Here is a 24,916-nt window from a genome sequence, read left to right as displayed (position 1 = left end):
GGTTTTTTAAGGTTTCTTGAAAGACAAAAACAAACCGCCCTCTCGCAGGCGAGGGCACACGCGTCCCTTCTTCTCGCAGCCGCTGCGAAGTGGGGCACAGACCTTCCTCCATGGGACCTTTATTTTATTTATTTTTTTTTTTTGGAGAGGGGCACATTTCAAATTAAACCCACGATTACATCCCAAGACATTTAATCAGCTGTAATTATAACACATTCAAAATGAAGAATATGCCTTGACAGTATTTTTATTGTTATTGTTCATCGCATGATGTTAGACAGCTTCAGAGGCACAGGAAAGAGAAGTAAACGGGTTACAAATAGGGAATTATCCCTCGTTTAGCATTAAAATTCATTTAGATAAAATTGCCACAAACATTTAAATGGGAAGATTAGTTCCCCCTCACGCCTTATTGCACTCTCTCAATGGCTCCGTTAAGAACATTTTACACGTTGGAAATTCCGCCTTTTCGGGCCGCTCGCTGTTTCCTAGCTACCCTCCTTTCACCGCCCCGGGGGGGACCGGAGGGGCCCGGCCGGGTTCCCCCTCCCCGGCCCCGGGGGCTGCGCGGGGCTGCGCGGGGCGGAGAGCGGAGCGGCCGCGGCTCCTGTCCTGCCGCGGACGAGGAGGAGGACGAGGAGGAGGAGGAGGAGGACGAGGAGGAGGAGGAGGAGGAGGAGGAGGAGGAGGAGGAGGAGGAAAGCCGTCTTCGACTGCCATCTCTTGGGGGCTCGGGAGAGTGACGCGGGGGGGGATGCGGAGATTTCGGAGCCGCCCGCGGACATTGCGCGTTGCCAGGCTAAAAGTTTGCGCAGCCATCAGCGTCGCTCTGTTTTGTTGATTTTGGTTTTGGTTTTTTTATTTTTATTTTTATTTTTTATTTTTTAATTTACCCCGATTTGCCGCGTCCCCCTTTTATTCTTTTATTTTTTCACCTCCCCGCGCAAGGCGAGCGCAGCGCTCTTCCCTTTCCCACAGGCTTGAGAAGCGCCGGGCTCCTCAGCGCGGAATTTTGAGCCGGGCACCTCATCCCCAAGCGGGTTTTTGGTTTTTTTTTAGGGGGGGGACAGCAAATTCCAGCCAAGCTGCCGGCTCGGCCGTGCCACCCGCAGCCACAGGTATTTTTTGGGCTCAGGAGCGGCACTTTTCGGCCGCGCCGTGAATGTTTCCACCCCTGGCGCTGTTGCGCGTAAAGTTCTTCTCGCTTAACTGGGCCCTCGCTCCGCGCGTCCTAAACCTGCGTGGAAAACAAAAAAAAAAAAGCGTTTTTCTCCTCTCTTCACCTTGCTACGTGATGATAACGTATATATATATATATTTATATTTATTTTCATGTATAAAATCGAGCGGACGGTTCCTGCAGGCCGGGAGGAGGCGGCTGTCCCCGGGCGCAGGAGAGGTGCGGGGGGATCGTGCCCGGAGTGGGAACTCCCGGTGCCTCCTGGAGGTGGCTGGTGCTTTGTGTGTGACAGCCAGCAAGCCTTCCCCGTCCCTTTAATGCGTGTGGAAATACCCGCATGCCTGTGTGGCAGCTGCTTCCAAAGCCCCAACTAACTCTTTTGGAAGAGCAGGGCGAAAAGAGTGAAAGGAGAAAGAAAGACTGTTCATTTTTTTCCTTTGGTGCCATTTTGGATGTCATCTGTTACCTTGGTGACTGTGCTCAGCCCCCAAAGCCCCTGGATTGTTAGGGAGAAAAAAAAAAAAAAAAAAAAAAAAAAAAAAAAGAAGCATGCTATTTCTGCACCGTCATTTATCACTGTCACCGCATAATGATTCCCCTCGCAGCTCCTTATTGATGTTTGTAATTGCATTATCTCATAAAGGGAGGGGGTGGCGGGCCGGGATGATCAATGGAGCCGCGCCGTGCATGCAGGGGTCAGGGGCTGCGGGAGGCGGCGGGGCCCCCCCGGACCCTCCCGGCCCCGGAGCCCCCCGGAGCCCCCCGGAGCCCCCCGGAGCCCCCCGGAGCCCCCAGGCCCCGCTCCCCGCCTGGCACACAACAAGTCCCGGGCAGCCCCGGCGTGCAGAGCCAGCGGGGCCATCCTGCTGGGACCCCCCAATCCGGGGAGAGGAAGTGGAGGAAAAAAAAAAATTAGGGATCTAGCAAGGAAAAAAAAAAATTAAAGTGGGTATAATGTGATTTGGCTGGGAAAAAAAAAGAAAAATTGGTGAATTTTGGAGGATGCGGTGCGGAGGAAAGGTCCGGCGGCGGGGAGCGCTGCCGGGGTACCGGGGAGCGGGGAGCAGGACGGGCAAGGGTCCCCTCGGAAAGGAGGAGAAAGTCCCAGAAACGCGGCTCGTTTCCCGTATTTAGCTGGTTTTTGTACCGCTTTCCATTCGCCGAGCGCTCTTTGGAGCCGGCAGCGCTGCCGCAAAGCCCCAAAGCGGAGCAGCCCACGGGGGATTTTCCTCCTCTCCCTTCTCTCAGCCTCGGCTCTGCAAAGATTGCCAGCGAAGTGTAGATGAACTCCTTTCTCCCCCTCGTCGCCGCGCAAAATGAACTCCATCACTGAGCCCAAAAGTTCAAGGAATTTTTTTTTTTTTCCCAGAGGACGAGCCGGTGCACCCCATAATCCGGGATTTGGGGGTACCAAAGGCGAGCCCGTGTGAGCCAGGACAGAAGGATGATGGTTTTGCCATAACCATCCCAGGCAGTGCCGGATCTTCCCTTTCAGGCGCCGCGCTAAACCGAGGGGGGAGAGCAAATCCTCTCCTGCTTGTCCTTCACCGCATTGATCACCTCTGTCCGCAGGTTCCCCCCTCTTTAATCTTCCCTTGGAAATTTAGCAACGCTTTAATTTTGGAGGTAATACAGCCTAAATTATATTGTTCTTTTTCCTATACGTACATATATAGGGAAAAGGAAAAAAAAATACACACACACACGCACAAACACACACATATATATATATTTCCATATTTCCTCCAGGAATGAGGGTTGTCGCTACCATTAGCCTTGTAAAGAATCGCCGGTTGTCTGCTTTTACGTAAACATTCACGATTCCAAATAAACTTTATAAGGATTTCAATTGGAAAGTGAAGCGGTCGGCATTGCAAAGACATTGTACTTAAAATTTCAAATGTGAACTAATCCAACTTAGCTATCTTTTCCCTTTTCCTAGTCTGATAGTTTGCAATCTGGAGTTCCATACATTAAAAAAAAAAAATATTTAGTGCCATAGCCCACGGTTAAAATAGTGAAAAATTAGTCTCGTTTCAGAAATTATTTATTTATAGAACGAACATGATTAAAACATAAAAAACACACAAACTGCAGCTGCAACAAAAAAACCCCACCGTGATTTACGATTATTAAATCTTTGATTGCCATGTTAATGTTTCTTTTTCTACCTTTCATTTGCATTTTAATCTATCGAATCTTTACAATTTTGCTGCCTCCTACTCGAATGATTGATTACACATCTGAAAGAGGGAAAAAAAAAATCCAAAGCTTTCTAGGCGAGCTTCTATTTTTCCTCCCCCCTTCCCTTTGCTGGTTTGCTTTCTGAAACCTTCCTCAACAATGTTAATGCAAGCAGGACAAATTAATTATGCTCTTTTAAATGTCAAAGGTATAAATAAAAATGCTGCCACCCCCCCCTTTTCCTCTCCTTTGCTCCTGCCCCAAATGGGAATATTTTTCCAAGCCGCTTGTTTTAAAAGCATGAAGGAATCACCCCGGTAAAATACAATTAAAAAAAAAAATACGTGCAGCATCCTGACTGTAAATAAATATTATTGCGTGGACATTTACCTATGGAATAAAGGGGGAAAAGAAGCAGAGAGGCAGCGGGAAGCAGAGAGCCGTGGTGAAATCTCCCTGGCACAGCGGCTGTGCTTTCCTTCTCTGCTCAGCCTTTGCTCTGGGGTTGTTCCCCGGCCCCCACCCCCCCAAAAAAACCCCAAAAAACTTCACCCAAGGAAAGGGGGTAGTCAAGGTGCAGCCCCCAAGAAGAGAGGAGCATCCCCGTGGGCCGGGGTGGGGGGTAGAAGGATTGGGGTGGCGGTGTAGGAGCGTGATGGCCCCAAAGTGGGGGTCCCACCTGCGGGTTTGCCCATGGGGGACCCTGTCTGGGGGCTGAAGACCCACTCGGGGAACGTCCACAGGTGGACACCGAGCTGAGGGATGCCCAAAAATGCACCTAAATCCCGGGGAGAGCCCCTCCAGGGGATGCCCACGGTGGGTCACCCACCCGGGGGATGCTCACGGCGGGTCACCCACCCGGGGGATGCCCACGCGAAATGGGGTGCCCCGAGAGTGGGCGGCACTGAAGGCAGCCCGAGGGCAGGACTGGCACCTGCGGGGGCCCACAGGCGACACTTTGGGGAGAAATCATCAGGAAAAAGGGAAAGGAGAGCGAAGGGCGGGACGGGCGCAGCAGCGGCGCGGAAGCTCCGCACCTGCAGGCAGGGAAGATTTAGAGGTGAAGAGATGGCAGATTGTTAAGAAAGTAATAGTAAGGTGTCCCATATACTACGGTTTTATTGTGGGGTAGTAACTACTAGATTTATTTATTGCCGAGGCAATATAATAAAGATAATGACCGCAAACTCAAGATAAATGCTTACGCCCATAGCTGGTCAATTCTTTTTTATTTAAGAGAGTGATCCGGAGAGGTGAAAGTCATCTTCTCCCGACCACAAATATCAGTCTTGGTTTCCACCAGGTTATAAACATGACATGCAAATAATGGAGCTGCTGCCGATGTGGAGAGTTTGGGGTCGGGAGGTGGGGAGATGCCCCTTCCCTTGGCATTGCCCCTCTCCGGAGGGCACCGAGATGACACAACTGGGGAACGAGTGTCCCCACGGGGGAAGTGGGGAGAAGGAGAATAAAAGCCCGTGGGGAAATGCTCCTTGCGAGGGGAAGCGCCCGGAGTGCCCCGCTCCCACCGCCCTGCCCGGGGCGATCGTGTGTCAGCCCCACAATGGGCGCTTTGATCCTCCTCGGGAAAAAGCCACCTGACAGCGGTGAGGGGAAAAGAGAGAGAATGAAGGGGGAAAAAAAATAAATAAAGAAAAAAAAAAAAAAGGAGGAAGAGTTGAGCCATACAATTTCGCGGTGGGTAAAATGATAAGGTTGAAAAGTGCGAACAATCCTCAATTTTCTTTTACACCAGCAGCGCTGCTCCCGGCCGGAGCCAGAGCTTCTCTTTCTATCCAGGAGAACGTGAGCTATCATTCATCATTCATCATTCCCCAGCTCATCCTTCTCCTCCTCCCCGAGCGCATCTCCCCGCGCATCTCCCCGCGCAAAGAGCCGCTTTACTTGCGCGCAGATCGGCGCTGCGCCTTCTCCTCCCCAGGAGGAGACTTCACCCGTCGCACTTCAAAGGGTGATAACCTAATTGCTTCCAGAGTTTAAAAGTAATTAAGCGATATTAAAAGGGACTTAAATAAAAGCGCTTTGCCGCGCGGACGGCTCCCCCTTGTCCTTCAGAAGGTAAATTGGAATCCCGTTTCTGGGAAAAACGGCATTAAAAATGTTGCGTTTATATAACGTATGCGAAAAATGTAAACAGATTTCGTTTTTGAAAGGGTACGGGTAAAGTGGTGGTAATTATGTATAATTAATGCTGAAGGGAAAATGAACACATAATAGGTTCCAAAGATTAAACCATCTGTAACTATCAGGGGAACTTTTAAAGTTTTTCTTTTCCTTTTTTTTCCTTTGCAAAAAATACATTTATTTCCTTTCACTAAGGATTTTTATACGTTAAAATTCAAGTTAATGTTTTCATCTCTGAAGTATTCTGATTTGAGAAACAAATCCCTAAAACTTTTCAGCAATATTTAATCTACAACTTTGAAGATCATCCAATATAAAAATAAATTGAATGGTAATTTTAACCATTATTAATGTTTGTGGCACTTAATTTAGTTAGGTGCTGGCTTTCCATTTTTGATTACACCATAAGGAAATTATTTTGCTAAGAAATGCTTAGATAAAGTATAGGCATTCCCACACATTCTTTATATTTTTTCTGGCATGTATTTATTATAGTCTACTCAATCTATTTTAATTTCTAGGTAATGCATAATCACTGGAGCAAATTTTTTTTTGCGAGGGTAGAACCAGACTGTGAAGATGTAGGTCCTGCACATCTGTACATGACATTCAACACAAGCAAATATAAATTTAAATGCATTTTTTTTACTATCTCAGATCGACTTCACAGAAGTAAACCCAGTGCCTTTAACATTTGCAAAAGTAGGACTGGATCTAGCTTTAGCAGCACTAATAGATGTTGAGGTGCTGTGTGAGCTGTAACTCCTGTCAGCAACTCTGTTTTTTCGATAACAGTAATTCTCAAGGTGTGAAGGTAGAGTTGTTAAACCTCGTGGATGAACAGACTAGTTGCCTGACTGCTGGTTTACAGAACTGGTGGCTAGAGAAAATAAATGCATTTGCACAGAAAGAACAACTATAATTAGCAGGAACTGAAGTTAAAACTGTTCCATCAGCTTAGAGTTTAAACTGCTCTAGCATCCAGTTGAGGGATAGAAATTAATTGTCTCCTTTCAGTCCGGATTCAGGTCTGGTTCTGCTGCTGTTCTGACTGCTGGGGAAAGTTTTCTTCTCCAAGAGGGAAGGCTAGCTACCTCCTGTGGAGAATTCACCAGCTGGCAGTTTGAGACAAGGCTTAGGTTGTCACTCCCACTCCCTAGTTATTGTGTCTAGCTTGGAAAAGTGAATTTTTAGGCAACAGTGCTACTCTTTGATATCTGCCATACTGCAGATATACAGCTTAAGCAGTTAAATGAATTCCTAGACTCACTCTTTTATGCAGAGGCCAAGCAGCTGAGTCTCAGCTTGGCACTTCTGGCAAGCCCAGCTGAAGATGCTGAAGACTCTGGAGCAATAAAAGAGTTTTCTCTTCAGGGGATAATCTACTTTAACCCCAAGAGCAGTTTTTGTGCTGCTCACTCCTCAGCCTACCTGGAGGAGGATGAGCTGCCAGTGGATCCCAGCCCAGTGACTCACCCAAAAACTTTTCCTGAGCAACATCCACGTTGTGCAGACATCAAAGTGAATGCTTGGGCAAACGTTCATGTGGGAAGGGTGTGGAGGAGAACAAGGCTCAGATGGGGATTGCAACCTGAAGAGCTTATTTCTTGAGGATGAGTGGTAATGCCCAAGTACTCGTGGAAGCTTTGGAGTCTTTCAGAGCTATAAAATCAGTTTGCTACTGAAGTGCTCAGCTATGTGCTGATGACAGCACAAGGGCAGCGTGTGCAGGCAGGTGCAACGATCCCTGGCATTGACCAGAGTCTAACAATGGTGGATTAAGTCAGCTCTTATTCGGGTCCTGATAACTCATGCAACACCAGAAACATAAACTCCAGCCAAAGATTTTTTCCCAAGCCTGGGAAATCCCCTGAAAAAACTCCCATGTTAAAAAAAAAACAAAAACCTTTCCCCCCTGCTGGTGTCCCGGATAGAGATAAAGGATAAAAACCCAACAGTTTGTCACTGTCTTTAACAAAATAAAAAACCAGCATAATTCCCTTTCAAATACCTTTTGATGTGCTAATCATCACGCACTCTGAGGTAGCCACCTTATTCTTGCAGGGTACCTAATGTGCCCAAGCACAAGTTGAGCAGCAAATCAATGGGATTTCAGCTTCCAAGCACACCTTGGGTGATGCAGAGTGAGGGGTGGGAGATACAGCCTGATGGGATGGCAGAGTGGCTCAGGGTGCTCCAGGTTGCCCCTTGATGGGAGGTGCTTTGTAGTTCACTTTCTTACCCCTGACTGGTTGAAGTGAGTTGCTGCCCGTGGTTTGAGTTGATAGCGCTGACTGCTGTGAGCATCAAGATGGTGATGAAAAAGCAGGCCTGGTTTGCCCTAAAATGTTGCTCTCTCAGTCCCTGTGAGTGGAATTTCCACCTCCCTTGCCAGCTGCTACCCACAGAGGTTTTTTTTGGTGATTCTGGCCTGAGAGAGCTCCCACACAGCCTTGGGTCCTAGCATGGGAGTAAGGACTCAACCCAGGTTGCAGCAGAAACTGAAACTATCACCTACATTTTCTTTTCTGGCTGGATTACCCTTTTTTTTTTTAAATCCCTCCCCCCTCTTTCTTTCCCTTAAAATCCCTTTACCCAGAGCAGAATTAACACCTGGCCTTGTTAACCAAGGGAACAGCAACACCTTCCCTGATGGCATTAAAACCTCCTACCTGGCAAATGAGTCCTCCTGCCACCTCCTTCTCTTCTCACAAATCCTTTTCTTTATTGGAACTTGTTAGCGGTTCGTTACTTGCACAGTAATTACTCAGCAGTAATTAGAGAGCTGTTCAAGAAGCCGAGTCCAGGTTTGGACCCAGATTTAGCTTTCTGTTGAGTGGGAAGAGTTGTCTGGCTGCTGAATGGGAGCCAGTAGTTGTATATCAATAGGATATTGTGGGGTTTTTGACAAAATCTGAGCAGGTCTTCCCCTGAATCCGTGTCCACACTATATCAGAATAGGGTACAAGTCCAAATTGAGAGGCAAGGGGTCTGCTTCATGTAGCATCTGTCTCTGCATCTCTGTTGAACCTGGCAGCCATGGTTTGAGAGCAGGTTGCCCTCTCCCTTGAGGGCACTGTGCTCACTGAGGGCAGGACATCATCCTGGAGGACAAAAAGGATCTTCTCTGCTGTCCAGCTCAGGCAGCTGCTGGTGCAGGTCTTCAGCTCAGCTTTGGGATCATGGACTAGGGGTGACCAACATGTGCAGTTCAGGTTTATGATAGGAGAATGCCCTTTTTTCTATTATTGCCATATATCTCCTACTGGATATATTGGAGATACTGTCCAGGGACAGTGCTTTACCAAAATGATCTGCCAAGCACAGCCGTGTCAGCAACAGAGGTAAAGGAGCCACCAAGCACTGAGGCTGCTGAGTGAGGAGCATGTTGTTTCCAGCAGGAAACAGCAAGGACTCCTTTGGAGCAAAGTGGAAAGTCCCTGGAGACCCACAGAGGTGGCAGCTTGAGTTCCTGCGACATGCTCTTTGCACAATTGTCTGAACAAATTGCTGGATATGCTGGGAACAGCTGAAGGGGAGATCTTTGTCCTGGGGAGGAAGAAGGAGCCCTTTTAACCTCTCCAGTCCCCAGCCTGGCAGGGACAGCAGTGCTGTGGTTCCCCTCCCAGCTTCCTTCCTCCTGCCCCAGCCACAAGCCCCAGGGCCTGGGCTAGAAGGATTGCTTATCTTGTTTATGTAATGTGAGTGCTGGAGGGGTGGTTCTTTCTTGGGCTAAATGTTCTCACGCTGGGGGCTCACCTCCTCTGCCAGAGATGGAGCAGCTACAGCCCTGGCTGGTCTCCTTTTGGAAATTTGGCACAGAAAAAAGCAGGGAATTGCAGCTTTTGGACACTGGGCTGTAATTAACTGGGAAGCATGGATTTGGGTGCTGGGACAGGTCATCATTTCCATTGGGATAGCCCCCCTGATTTTTTCAGAATGAGGGCTGGGAAATTCTTGCAATGAAGAAACTGAGAGTGAGAAATAACTGCTATTTTTTATATTTTATTTATTTTATTTTATTTTATTTTATTTTATTTTATTTTATATTTTATATTTTATTTTATTATTTTATATTTTATATGTTATTTTATATTTTATTATTTTATTTTATAGTCTATATTTTATTTTATATTTTATATTTTATTTTATTTTATTTTATTTTATTTTATTTTATTTTATTTTATTTTATTTTATATTTTATTTTATTTTATTTTATTTTATATTTTATTTATTTTATTTTATAATTTTTTTAGCAGGCCTTTACATCCAAACAGGGAGACCTGTAGTCATGTAGACCTTCTGTTATTAGAGCAGAGCATGGTCCTTGGGCCTCATCATGAGCCAAGGGGTGCATCTGCTCCCCTCTGACCATGAGGACCAGGCACAGCCCCAGCAGCCCTAACAAAGCTCTGCCCAGGCAGGGGGCAGAGGGATGTGCCATAAAATCTCCTCCTCAGTGGTGCAGGCTGCAGCCCATGAGCTCATTCTGCTGCAAATGTACAAAATTTTTACAGCCTTACATCACTGCAGCCTATCCCACCTGCCTCCTTACTCTCAGCCCTAGGTAGGCAAAGTGTGAGGCTGATAATCAATGATTTTTTTAATGCATTTCTTGATTTCAATCACTCTGGCTTCTGCTTTATAAAGTTTCAAACACTTGATTGATGCACAGTGTAAATTTTGTGTATATGTGTATGTATATATATAGATAGATTTATGTATTTTAGGCTATATTAAAAAAGGGGAATTTTCATTATGCATCTAAAAATCTACTCCATTTTGGAGGCCTCCAAAGCTGTTCAAGTCTGTGTTGTTAAACAGTGCTATCATTTGAACAAGGGAAGTTCAAGCTTTTAGCAAACAGATGCTGAGGAGCTGTTCCTTGAGGAGTTTGTCATTCTTGGGCAGCATTTAGCATTAAATACTATTTAGTTACTATAATTAGAAAAGCCCTTCAACAGCAATGACAACAACAACCGTATTTAATAAAAACAACAACAACAACAACAATAATACCATCCCTTGCTTTTTACTTCTTTAAACTATATGAACTGAGCTTTGTGCTGGCATTAAGCAAACATTATTCAGTGTTATTAAGGAATAATTTTTTCCCTGAATGACTGGGAATGCTAAAATACAGAGCAGGTGAGAAAGACTCTGACCTTGCTCTTCATATTCCCTGGGTGGAGAAGCCCTTGACTCAGCTCAAGGCCCAGTTGGAGATGCAATGGATGTGCAGCCTTAAACTTTTCCACGTGCACACCCAGGCTGCAGCACCCTGCTTCACATGGTGGCTTGAGCAGCTCCTTTTAGTCCAGAGCAAAGAGGGGTTTGCTGAAAGATTTCCTGTCTAAACCAGGTTGACCTCTCAAGTGTATGGGAGGATGAACAGCACAATCCAGGGTACAGAAATTTCTGATTTATTAAAGCTCTCCAAGGCCTACAGTCCTTAAATAAAAGGGGATTCAATCAAGACTGCACTTTCTGCAGCTAAAAAATTGGGAAATTTGTATGTTGATTGCCACCCAGGGCCTATGGATGGCTGTTTATTGCTGTTCAGAGACAAATCCAGCAGGAAATTTGAAGCTGTCCCTTGAAGTAAAGGGGTAACCTCCAATTACCCCCAGTGCAGACTTGTTTTGTTCTATTGCCTCATGGTCACAGTGGATGCACGATAGTAACGTGCAAGTACAAATGGCACACAGTTCCAATAACACACAAGGCATTCTTCCCAAAAATTGCTTTCTTAATACTTATCTTCCCCCTCTTTCTCATCCTCCCCTGCTTTGTTGAGCTTAGTTATAGAAGTTTCTCTACTGAGGGTGTAAAAACCCGCACAAAAGGATGGGATGTGTAAGAAACCACTTGTAACTGAGCTGCTCGCTCTCTTACAGTGCACATAATCAAAGAGGGTTGTGCTAACTCCATGGTTAGATGAAATAAGGCCTTTTAAGGACTTGAATGGAGCTGTTTGTTTTCCCTCTTGTAGCCCTGTTTCTCCAAGGCATGCTGTCATGCTCACCGGACCCGAGTTTTATAGGCTGGGCTGGAGTCTCTGACAAAACTGAATTTACTTTAAATGACTGAAATTAGATACTTATAATCCAAAGTAACAGCCTAGGGGCTCTCTTGTGTATTATCCTTCACTCTCAGCCCTCTGCTTTGTAGTGTCAATGGAATAATTTGTTAAGAAAGTGGAAATATAAGCAATAATTCTGAAACAGAGAAGGAGCACAGACTAACCCTTATTTTGGCAATGCTTGTTATCTTCTAACCTGGTATGACAATGCCTCTCCTGTGAGTGGCCCCTTCAAAACATGGTTTTGTCAAAATTTCTGCTTTTGAAATTATGGCTCAAATAGTATTTTTTTCTTTGCCCTGCTTATGTGACAACACCACATTTGTTCTCTCCCAATGAGACGAGGTATCCACGGCTGGGGTGGGCATTCAGACTGGAGAGAAGAAGACAGAATTCTTCCTACTCATGGTGACTACTTGGATGCCCACTTTCCAACCAATTTTCCAAGGAAATTGAAGTGTTCACGTGTCCCATCAGTGCTTGACAATCTTTCTCAACAATTTTGTCACATGCCATGCTCTTCTACATCTCTGGGTTGAATATTTCAAGTGGTTTAAATTGGAGTCATTTTACTGGCATCAGAGACAGGTTATATTAACTGAGGATGTGGCCCTTTAAAATTCTTATTTGGCAAGGTGAGTAGGCTCCAAATCTCCCAAAATTTCATTCTGTTGTTTGTATCATGAGTATGTCTACAGATGAGGGAGAGTTTTTGATGTTTTTCCTTAAATACCTGCACACATGCACACACAGAGAATAACAAATAAATGTATTGGGTTGAATTGATGATGTCAAAATTAGTAAGAAAAATCTTTAAATAAATTAAAAATGTTGGGAATGGCTTTCTAACTGGGCTGTTCTACTACTTACACTTGCTTGGAGCACTTATTTGGGTGGCAGTGACCACCCTGCAACTGTTTTCCATTGATTGAAAGTATGAAGTCCCACTAAGGTGCTCACAAAAAACACCAGTGCTGTTGCAGGTTCAGCAGATACCTCTGAACTTTATGCCACAATTGGGTTTTGATGGATTTAGACTACTTAACAACAATTCTTTGTTATCCTATATTTGAGTGATCCAGCTCTATTAATCTCCTTTCCTGATGTCCTGCTTCAGGAAGCCCTACCTGAATTTCTCTCTTTTTCTCTACACAAGCATTTAAAGAATTTAATGAGGATTATTATTAACAGATTACCAGGAGTGACTTTCATATGAGGGCAAAGAAATATCCTTATGTTGGTTTACACACAGGCTGTGCTTCAGCCTGTAATCCAGGCTACGCACTTCACACTGATAAACAAATGGATTTGCTACAGGATGTAGAAACAAGGAACTGCACAGTTTGAACAGGAAGAGCTGCCTTGAAGCCTCTTTTTTTTTGGATGTTGTTTGGCCTGATGGTGTCTTGGCATGTGATGGAGTCGCAGTTTTTCCATCAGTTTTATAAGATTAATGATCTTTGATTTATGAAACTGCTTTAGGCATGTAAAAAGGGTATAAAGGTTTTTTAAGTTGTAGAGCTGAGCTAATCAGAGGTCTTTTTAGTACCTACACCCTCTGCAGTAGGACTTGTAAACTACTTTTAAGAGGGGAAATACCAGCACATCAATTTCTTGCTATTCCTGTATGGTGGGATTTAGGCACACCTTGCTGTTAATTGGGGATTATCACATCAGGGCTCTCATATACTACAGAACAGACCCCTCAGTCATTAAATAGGCCATTGAAAGGCTTCTTTCTCTTTGTGCTGGCTCTTGAGAAACTCTGTAAAATATAAAAACCTGGGGCTGTCAGCTCATGCACTGACAGCGAGGCAGGATGGGGCCAGGGGATGGTGGATAAGACTGGGGATGTACATTATCAATACAAGGGAGAGAAGAACAAGGAAAAAAGGTAAATCCTGGCTTGAATCCATCCTTTGCCACATAATTTCCCTTGTCAGAGAGCAAGCAGTGTCTCTGCATTCCATCAGTGCTGAGGCACAGCTGCCTTTCCCTCCGGTGAGGGAAGTGTCCTGCAGGACTCTCCTCATCCCATCCCTTCCTGCACAGCCTCCCCACAGGTAAGGAGGGACAGGCACATCTCAGCCCCAGCTGCACAGATGGAGCAGCAACTCCTCAGGTTTTATATGCTGGTTGGTGTAAACCAACATAAAAAAAACAGGTTGGGTTTTGTGGTGATGGCTGGACATCAAGGGGCTGGGCTCTTGCCTCCTTTGCCTCAAAAAAAGGGCTCTGTGGGCTGAGGTGGGAGTGCAATTTTATTTACCTGCCCTTCCTGAGTTATCTCAAATGTTTAGAAACTTCCTTCTAGTCCCGTTTTAAAACTCCTCCATTTGTTAAAACACAGTTCTGTGGGACAAATTTAGCATTTAGAAGCCATCATATGGATCATATGGAAGGCTGGTAAAAAAAATTAATTAATGAACGGATTACAATGACCTATAAATGTCATTGTTTCATCTCAGAGATATATTGGTACTGTAATTTTTACTTAACTCTTTCAAAGGACCACATGTGAGCACCATTGAATGGCTACGGAAATTATTTATACAGCATGTTAAGGGGACATTAAAGCATTTCATAGCATGTGGTAGGGCCTCTCAGTGAGGTGAAAGGCACAGATCAGCTCTCCAGCTGTGGTGTGCTGCTTTGGCCGTGCCAAAGCCACCAGATGATGGAGCTTTCCTGCCTGTCTCTAAAGGAAATGTGAGCCTCATTCCCCAGGAAAGGGCTGGATGCATGGCCCAAGGTGGGGGATCCCCATCTTTAGATCCAGAGGTTGAGTTTTTCAGCTTTCTTGCTGCCTGTTTTATTCCCTGGCTGTATTTTCTACCCCAGGGTTGTTTTACCCCGTGTCAGGTGGCACCAGACTTTGTAGAGGAAATGCAGCATCCCTTGGAGATCAATGACTCCTGGCTGCTGCCAGCTTCAGTGATTGTAGTGGCTGGGAAATGCTTTGTAGCTGTGACTTCTCTGCAAAATAATAACAATAGTAAAAAAAAAAATATTAAAAATATGAGTATCCATCCTGTATGGGCTCCAGCTCCACAGGAGGGTGGCCAGATCCACTGCCTTCCTCTGGGCTTCTTCCAGCTTGGGGTACTGGCCCAGTATGGTATGGCCCAAATGGTATGGCCAGTATGGTACTGGCCCAAATGTCTTGCCAGTAAACACTGGCTGAGAATAGGTTATATACTATAAACATACATATATACACATATACATCCATCTAGAAAAATAATATCTTTAATTTATATATATATATATATGTATAAAAAATATAAATTATATTAATTTATATATAAATATAAAAATTACATATATATTATATATATATATAATATATATATATAAATTATATATATATACACACAAAAATGATATAAAAACCATAAGTGCAAATTTGATATACATGTTAAAAGTATGTGCACAATATGCACATAATGCATATATGCACCAAAAAATCAATTTATTTGTAGTTATTTAAATATATATATATGAAAATATATATTTACTTAAATGTAGACATGAAAAGAAGGCCAATGGGGATCAGAACCCTGCTGGGATGTAGGTGCATATGCCCCTCTGTTACAGAAAATAATGGCCATGAACTATGGCAGCAACCCAGAGAAGCTTTCTGGTGACATCATAAACCAGCTGAGCTTTGCCCTCTAGGTTTATGGTGATGTCATCAGAACACCTTGATAGAGAGTACCTTTAGCCTCACAAGTCACACGTGGCCATCATTTCTCTGCTAATCAATATGCTGGGTGACACTGCTAATGGTTTTGTGGCTGAATCCAGAGCAGTGTGAACGGTCCAGCCCCAACTCCACCTCCCCTGGAGCCTTGGCAGGGCCTGGAATGGCACAAACCTGAGTGGGAGTTTGATTTTTAGTTTGGGCCAAATGTCCAGTTGGCTCAGGAGTTGTTTTTTGGTGGAAAGTGGAGTGATTTTTTGATGGAAATGAAATATTGGTGGCTGAGTGGTACATGCAGAATGGACAGGAGCGACCACGGTCCAGTTTCCATCCTGATCCTAAATGCCAGAAAGGTCTTAAAACCCAAGTGTAAATTCAGGTGCCTAAAAATTATCCCCAAAATACAGCAGTGAGGCTATGGAGTGTCTTTGGAAATCTTTGCTGTGTCTCTGTTGGACCCTGGGAGACCAGTCACATCAGCCTTTTGGAAAATCACATGCAGTGCATATTCCAGCCAGCCCAAAGCAGAGCTAAACTGCATGCTCAGCATGGAGATAATCCTGACAGCAGTCAGGAGAAAAAAACTTGCATAATCTTCACCAATGAGGTTGGGTAACATGTTCAGTAAGATTAAAAAAAAATAAAAATCCTGCAAAAAGCAAACGGCAAAAAAGACCCCGCAAAAAATCCAGCAGGATGGTTTGCATTCAATTTTAAGTGTATTTAGCATTGTGGTTTTCTTCTTTTGGATTTACATTCTGCAGAAGATGTCAATGCAACAATATGTGTGTATCCTTTGGCTGACACCTTTGTTTTCAAAATGATGTGGCCTGATTGATTTTTGGTGGAGATTGCAAAGATGATAAACAAGGCAGGGACACAAAATGAGACATGACTCTCCAAAGTGTTAGGAAAACTTGGAATCAGTACAGAGATTTCAAAACAAAGAAAGTTTGGGCTTATTTACATATTTGCATAGCAAAAAAAAAAAATTTAAAAGGAAAAAGTTTAAAAAAATAATTAAAAAATTGCATATAGGTACCTGGAGCAATAGGCACCTCTCACAAATTCCTATATATTAGTAGGGTATAAAAAGGTAAAGTTTCCAAAGTAACCGTAGCAACATGTTTTCATGAGTTCCTGTCAAGAAGCTAAAAACCTTTGTGGGCAATAAATCAACCTGTTTATATCTCTGAACTTAAATCTTTTATTGGTTACTGATTAACTTAACTATGCTGCCTGACAAATCTTCATAACAAATAAGCCAACCAGCAAAAACATCCTGCTAACTGTATTTAAAGGACTATCCCTAAAACATGCTCTAAATTACAATGAATTTGGCAGTCAGCATGTGGTCATGTGCATGTTTCAACATGGAGCTAAACCCCAGAAATCACAAGATGTAGAGTTATAAAAAGGCATCCCTCTGCAACTACTTGAAATAAATATATGCCTTGATATTTACCAGCAGTGTTGCTATGGGCAAAATAATTAGCAACTACTAATTAATGTAGTCTTTCTGAAGGAATATAGTGGGAAAATATCTGTTGGCTGTCAGTGCTGCTCTTGCCTGTGCTAAAGGTGATGAGATAAGAGCAGAAAGGTAAATTGTGGGATTTTAGACATTTACTCTGTGTGCATCCCATAGATTGTGTAAATGGGAATCCTACATCCTACTCATGTGTAAATGTATATATGTCCTAAGATCAAGATGTTGCTGGGAGGGTATTCTTTTTTTCCTTTTTTTTTTTTTTTTTTTTTTGTTCAGGGCTTATGTGAGATTTTGGCTTCCACAGTAAGACTACATTTAAATTAATTAATCTGTTGACAGTTAAATTGTACTAAGTAGCTTCGATGTAAAAGATGATTCCCAGATTCTTTCCCATCCAACTTAAAAAAAAAAAAAAAAAAAAAGGAAAAGAAAGAAGGAAGAATCTGAGGAACTTTGTTCTAAACATCTGTCTGGGCAGATGTCAAAATGCAGAGTGTTACTACATTATGCTGTGTGAGTATATGACACTGTGTTATTACTCTTGGCTTAAATATTCACAATGGATTTTATGATCTATTTAGAAGCAACCTTTGATGGGAGTGTAAAATCCTATCTTTTGTCGTACAATAAGCACCTTTGTGGAACTACTTCTAGAGTAAATATTGAAAAATAACACAATGTTTTCCACTTCTTATTCACAGCACATGAATATTTATACAGAGGGAATTACAGGTATGTATGTGTCAGTGGAAAAGATTTGGCAGATTTTCTTTGAAAATGAATTTTACGGAATAAACTCCTTTTGAAGTAAGATTGTTTTGTTCAGAATTGCTCTGGATAGAATCATAAGCTTTGAGCTGTACTTTAGCCAGCTGATTATAATCTAGTACAATAATCTGCATTTCTTCAAGAAATGGGAGAGAGGGACAGTGTCAAGGACATTACAAATCCAATAGTAATTTAGGGAATTGAGCTAGAACGAGACAATGCTTATAAGACTAATATTCCAGAAACATATTGCTTAATTTTTGCTTCCAGATTGCATATATTAACCCATTTTATTAACCTGTCTATAGCCTTGATTCAATAAACCATTCCTATTCAGTAGAGCTCTAAAGCATATGTTTGCCTTTAAACACATGCTTAAATCCCATTGACTTTTTAATGCTTAAAGTTAAGCATGTGCTTAGATGTTTTTGCTTGCCTTTGCAAAATAAAATTTTAAAACAAAATATCCTGGGGAAAAAAAAAACAAAAACTAAAAAGGATGAAATTTTCAAAAGCTTGAAATCAGCAAACAACTCCTCGAACTATTCATTTTGCCCTGTACTCTCAAGAACACTCAAGCTATTTTTAACTAAATACCTGAAAGAAACAGAAACAATTTTCATGCCTTATTTTGGAGTGCATTTGGACCTGAAGCCATGGAGATCCTCTGCCAAGACACGAACAATAGCAGGAATATCTCACTGTTTGCTTAATGAGCAATGAATGGGAAGTGTGAAGGTGAAAAGACAGATTCTGGGTTTGAGAGTGACAAGGTGAGACTGCTTCTTTATCACACCTTTCTTATTTTAAATCCAAACATCATTTTCAATGCAGGAAAAAAAAAAAGAAAGAAAGAAAAGAATCTATGCCTGGGAATTGCTCTGTAGCTCTTGCAGCCAACAGATTTGAGTTTACTCCCATTGCTTGCTTCATGGGAAATGTCAACTTGCTACAGAAAGTTTTAATTGGTTTATGAGTGATATATTCAAGCTGCTTATTTCCTAAAACATCTGTTTTTGTTTTAGCTCCCCAATGTCAAATGGCTGGTGATATCCCAAGGTAGCACGCAGTTTCCAAGTCATATTTCCTGGGGTATCTATCAATAAAAAGGCCCTTAAATTGAGCATAATGAAATTAGTACAAGGTAGTCAAGAAGTCTCCAGAATCAAGATATCAAAACATCCCTCTGCACATTAGGTTTTTTTTTGTTTTTTTTTTTTTTTTTCCATTTTGCTTGTGATTGACTGCTTTTGGGGCTTGGAGGAAGAAAGCCATGAGAGTTATGGCTTATTTCATCTTCTCCCCTATGCCCCCACTTCTTCGATGGCCTTGAGCAAGTCTAATTTGTATTGTTATGGAAATTGGAATTAAGCCAGGGAAAACACAAGCCTCGTGCTGCACCTGATGGCAAAATCCAGTAATTTTTCTGCTTGGTGGACAGAGAGACCACAATTTGTTTGAAGATCTATCCGCTACATGTGACAACAGGAGTCCTGACATAAACATGCAATTGTGAGAGCTAAAAATAAGCAAAATATTCATAAGAGGTTTTCATCCACATGCACACACAAAAAAAAAAAAAAAAAAAATCCTCTATTTTCCACCACCCTGTGGCTTGGTCCAGAAAAAGGAGAAAGGATTTTTTCTGAAGCAGTTATTGCTCCCAGTACTGGAATACATTCATGATTCTTCTCTTTGGATTACAAAAGAGAGTAGATTTGCAATATTTATCTAGTAGGTGGCCCAAGCCCCAGTTTGCTCCGTTTTCATCCTTTGTTTATTGTGAATTTTGTCTTTAAGCTTTTGTGGAAAAGAATGCTTGAGAGGTTCCTTTTTTCCTTTATTAAAGAAAGCCAATTTGAGGCAGAGGCAGTCCAACTGAAATCAGTCAAAACAAAACCCACCTCAAGCCTAAATCAAGTAAATATTCCTTATCAAAATAAGCCCAAAAGCTGGAGATGGGGGGAAAAAAAGTTTGTAGATCAACTTTCTTACCAAACTCATTTGCACCCAAATGAAATGAAGTTATAGGGATAAAATCCTCAGCAGATTTGCACAGCACAGTAATAGCCTTTATGCTTGGAAATTTATGGGCCATGGACAGTTTATAAGAAACGATGTAGTTCATCAGAGAAGCAGACTGATGGAGCACATGGGAGCATTCTGTGCAGGAAGTTGGGTTTTGGAATAATACTTACTTTGATAGAGTTGTTTTGTTAGCTAAGTAAAACAGTAGGGAAGCCAATGGCCACTTAGGCTTCAAACATAAATATATATTTATAAGTCACCCAGCTGCTTAATTGAGATCTCTAGTGTTTTCCCTAAGTATATCTTAGCCAAAAAAACAGTAATGCAGAAAATAACAACAGCAGCAAAGACCTGCTATATGCTGAAGTTCACTTAATTAGCCAGTAGTAGTTAGGAGGAAAACAGAGCATTATTTTAGGGGCAGATTCATGGAGGTTCCCAGAGCCTCTTCAGCCTGAGCAGTGGCTCAGGTTTGGCTCAAATTGCTCTCTACAGTCTCTTGCTGAAGAAGCAGCAGGGCAGATGCCCTTATTGTACCTCTATATTCTCTCAGTGGCTCTTTCTCCATCATCAGGGTCCTGTGTGTGACCCGTGTGTGACTCGTGTAACCAAGAGCTCACAACCCAGTTTGGAAAGATAAACGCTGGGGTTCCTGCCAGATGCTGGCTGTGCTGGCTGTGCAGGGGGAGGGAAGTACATGGGGCTTCAAAATGTTCTCCAAGGGAGGTTACACAGGGGATGGTTCATTAAATTTGAGCAAAGAACTGGAAAATAAGATTTCACACTCCTAGGCTTGAACAGCCTTGGTGAATTTGGGATTCCCCAGAAAACCTTGAGGAAATTTGGCAAGTTCTAGGGAGCTTCAGGAAATGCTGGAGGCATTTGCAAATATGTTTTGTTCTTAGAGCAGACCTCCAAGGTGAGGCAGAGTGTAGGGCCTCCCATTCCATGTACCCTATCCAGCCCTCAAAAGGCTTTTCTGGCTGTGGGATCCAAGGGAGGTGGACAGCAGGATTTGGGTTTGGCTTCTCAGTGGTCTGTTTAATTGAGTTCAACAGCCTTAATTCCTACTTTCCAGGTGAATATCCTCACTTGGAGGATATTGAATATAAAGAGATGTGTCTCTCAGTCTATTCTAATACAATTGTTTGTCTCCATGCAGGCACTTTAATATCGTTTGCAGAGACTCAAAACAAATTCTTTGATCTGTCCTAGATTTAACTTGAGGCTTGAGCAGAGCCAGTCTTGAGGACTGAGTTTTCCCTCCCCCCCAAACAGGAGTACTCACATCCTCTGAAAAAATCTAGGAATTTTAGGGAACAGGTCTTTGCTCAACCAGGGCTTTAAGGAGAGGTTAAGATTTAAATGTTTTTTCCTAAAGTGTGTGCAGTTTTGGGCACCACAATATAAAAAAAAAAAAGACAAAATACTACTGGAGAGCATCCAAACAAGGGCTGCAGAGATGGTGAAGACTCTGGAGGGGAAGTCACACAAGGAGCAGCTGAGGTCATTTGGTTTATTCAGCCTGGAAAAGAGAGGACTGAGAGGAGACCTAACAGCAATCTCCATCTTCCTCACAAGGGGAAGAGCTGGGGAAGACACTGATCTCTTTTCTGAGGTGCACAGTGACAGAACCTGAGGAATTGGCATGAATGAGGTTTAAGTTGGATATTTGGCAAAGATTCTTCACCCAGGGGGTGTTGGGCACTGGAATAAACTCCCCAGGGAAGTGGTCACAGCACCAAACCTGACAGAGTTCAGGAACATTTGGACAACACTCTCAGGTACATGGTGGGAATCTTGGGACCATCCTGTGCAGGGCCAGGAATTGGAACTGGATGATTCTTATGAGTCCCTTCCAGTTCAGAATATTCTATGATGCTATAAATACTTCCTGCAGCGATTTCTTTATTTGGGGTCCAAGAAACATTAGAAGGCCAGAAATACCAGAGACATGTCCAGTCTGGCCAGTTTTGGGGGGATCTGCTCCTGTATCTGGTGGTCACAGCTCCATCCTGCACCTCCACTGCGATGCTTAGAAAAATGCTTTCAGATGATTGTCTTCAATTTCCTTTTTCTCCTCCCAGCTCTCAAGTATATTTGTGTTCAAACCAGGGTTTGCTCCTTATCATGCTCACATCCCATTTCCTCCTCCTGTTTTATAGGCAGTGAAGTCTAAATGGTGAATTAGTGACATCTTCATTATTATGGCAGTGGAGTGCAGTGCCATCCTATTGCTGCTCCCTGTAGTAGTGAGCAGAAGGAGAAGCTAGGATGGGAAACATAACAATTGTATTCCAGCATAAATATCTGAAACGACAGACAAAAATTGCTGTGCCACATCCAGGCTTTTCCTGGGGCTGTGTTTCACCAGCTGAAAACATCTTGGAGAGCGTTTGCTCACTTCAAGGATGCCCTCCTTCCTCAAGGTGCAGCTGAGTTTATGCGTAGCTGCTGAGCTACATGGCTGGAAATAGAAATTGGTGCTTCAGAGGGCTCAGCTTGCTGAGGGGATCAACTCCAGATTTATAAAGAGCTCTCCCACCACGGTTCACACCTTTCTTGTTGGAAATGCCATGAGTAAAACTGCCCCAGAGCTTACCAGAGAGTAGGAGTCAGGTGCTGCAGGGATTTGCTGCTCTTCCTTTCTCATGTGAAGCAGGGGAAATCTTTCAGTATTGCGTTGTTTATTTTGTCTGGTGGCATTTGAACCACAAAGGATGGGGTGAGTGAGATCTTAAATAATGTGGTGGTTCAGGCAGCTTGAAGGTGTTGAAGAGAGCTGTGTGAAATCAGTTTGCAGCGTTTTAGAAATGTGGTTTTGGCAAAGCAAAACTGGCAGGTTCATTTCCCATCCCACAAAAGTCACGTTGGAGCTCTGTATTTGTCCAAAACCTGAACCCCTCTGTCTGTCTGACATCAGACAAACCTTATTTCTGGAGTGAAATTGGGGAATCCTTCTCTTGTCCTCTCACTTTGCCCCCATTCTGGACTCCCAGGCACCAGCACCATCCCAGGGACAAATACAAGTCCCTGCACCCACAGCACATACATCCATGCAGAGCTGACCCTTGGGCATGACATACACAGACATTCACACCTATGTTCCTATCCCTTGGCACTGCATCACTGCATCCTGCCTGATTTTATTAATTTACCCTTTTGCAGTCGTTTGCTCGCTTATGATTTGAAGCCTACAAGCTTACTTTTTAATTCAGAGTTAGAAGAATTTGCTTTATTCACTTTTCACCCACTTAGGATATTATATTTTATTTTTTTTAATTAGAGGTCTGATTTTAATTAAAATTTTAATATTGTGCACCTTGAACAAAGCTTTAGTTTATGCTTAGAAAAAACATGTAAAGCCAACAAATGTGCTAGAGAGAAAACAATTGGTCACTTATAAGTAGGGAGACCTCTGTGTGGTATCATCTGCCCTTCTGCTCTGCAGCCCCAGGGTCTTGTTTCAGGAGTGCTGCTCCTTGCTAGGTGGGACATGCAAAGGTGCTGGTGCAGCTGGCAGTCTCCCTCTGCAACCCAGCCCTGGCAGGCAGCCCTCAGGATGAATTTCCCAAATATTTTTCCCGTTCCTCAGGAATCAGAGACATGACAGAGGGTCTGGCAGTAGGACAGCTGGCACAGCTCAGAGGTGCCAGAGCTGTTGTGGTGACCATCTGACCCAAGGACGTGTCGCCTGGCTCTCTCAGCTGCTCTCCCAGCCTCCTGCTCTCCTTTCTCCTCGTGTGACATGTCCTCTTCAGCGTATTCATCCTGCCTTTGGTGTGTCATGGCAACTGTGTAAGATGTTTTATTAGTGCTTTTTTTTTCTTTTACCCTGCAACTGAACCCAGTCTCCTGGGAAATATGGGCTGAGCCCAAAAAACATTCGTGTGCCTGCCAGAATGTCATTTTTTGAACCTGTGGAGGAAGAGAAAACAAAAAGGGCAAAAAGAAGGGTCATCGTGTTCGAGGTACGGCCACATTTTGTGGCTTTCATCGTGCTTATAATTTGGATATTTCTCCAGTAGATAAGGGCTGCTGCAGAAGCAGCATTGCAGAAATCATGGCACATGATGCTGGAGGAGACCTTGTGAGTTCACCAGGCTTTATTCTTTACCTACACAGAAGCAGCTATTCCTGGAATGGACCAAAAAACCCAAAGGACTGAAGGCTGCTTTGCATGGTGCTCTTTGGACTCCGTCTCTAAATTCAGTCAGACACAAGCACAGGGAAAAAAAGCAGAATTTTTATGTCTTCAACCTGGATAATAATCTCTTGTATGTCATCACCAGGCCCAGAAAAGGAAAAACATCTAACTCTCCTTATCATGGTCTTCCTCAGTTTCACACTCTACGCAGCTGCCATGACACAACCCAAGATCCACCACTGCTTCAGCATTCAAGAAGACCATGTTTGCTTTCTGGGAGGCTTTAAGCCATCCTGGCTGATTTTCTTGTGGAACCTTCTGGTTTTCTGCATGAGTTATTTGACACACACCAATGCCTTCCCACCCCAGAGCTCCATTCAACAGAGTAGCTGCAGATTTGCAGGAGGTATGGGGTATATTTTTGGTTGATTTTTTTTTTTTAAAATCTTTGGGATGTGGCAGCCTTAAGGGAAGCCCAGAATTTGCTGTCACCTCAGATCCTACAGTGGCATTTTGAATGTATCCCACAACAGGTAGGCAATATGGCAGACAATAGCAGAGAAGTATCAGGTATTGTCAATAAATTCATGGCAGGCAGCATAACTTCCCAGTGAAATTGCTAGTAGGCACTCCTGGCCCAGGTGTGAGGGAAAACTGCAGCCCTCAGGGTGATAGCAGGCAAATTTTGTTCCTCTGCCAGGAGAGACTATTAAATACCAGGCTGGCACTAACTCATTTTTTTTGGGAAGTGGAAGAACTGCAGGAATCAGAGCTCCTGGAGGTAGTTGACTGCTTCAGCAGCAGTGTCACGTGCTGGAAATGCATGAGGTGGGGAGGAAAAGTCACATTTTTTCAGTGAATCTAATTGCACTGAGTGGTGGCTGGAGGGGTCCTGCAGTGCATTTTGTGAGAGTTTACATAGTTCTGGATCCTCTACCACTTAGAATGGAAAAAAAGAAAGCCAATCTGTTTGATCAGGCCTCTCCCACTCGATATGTGTATTGGATTTTACATTAAAGCTTTTAACAGCTACGTACACATCTGAGCTGGAGCTATTGTTAGCCCATGTGATGGATTAAGATCAAGAATGTTAATGTTATCCAAAGGAACGCTTTTTAATGTATATTGCGATTGTATAAACAGGGTCACCGGAGCTAAATGGGATGTCAATGACCTATGAAGATCAT

The 24,916-nt window shown here is 43.3% G+C and overlaps 1 long non-coding RNA gene across 1 annotated transcript; it reads right to left on the bottom strand.

The window, feature by feature from the left end:
- Nucleotides 1–1,041: 1,041 nt before the first annotated feature.
- LOC140683823 (uncharacterized) lies at nucleotides 1,042–2,708 on the bottom strand. Its single transcript, XR_012055357.1, has 2 exons — nucleotides 2,328–2,708; nucleotides 1,042–1,237 (listed from the first exon to the last, which is right to left on the bottom strand). It is a non-coding gene; the product is annotated as an uncharacterized lncRNA (long non-coding RNA).
- Nucleotides 2,709–24,916: the final 22,208 nt, after the last annotated feature.

The sequence above is a fragment of the Taeniopygia guttata genome, chromosome 3, assembly GCF_048771995.1.
Source record: "Taeniopygia guttata chromosome 3, bTaeGut7.mat, whole genome shotgun sequence".
Taxonomy (NCBI): domain Eukaryota; kingdom Metazoa; phylum Chordata; class Aves; order Passeriformes; family Estrildidae; genus Taeniopygia; species Taeniopygia guttata.
This window is presented reverse-complemented; position numbering and strand designations above follow the sequence as displayed.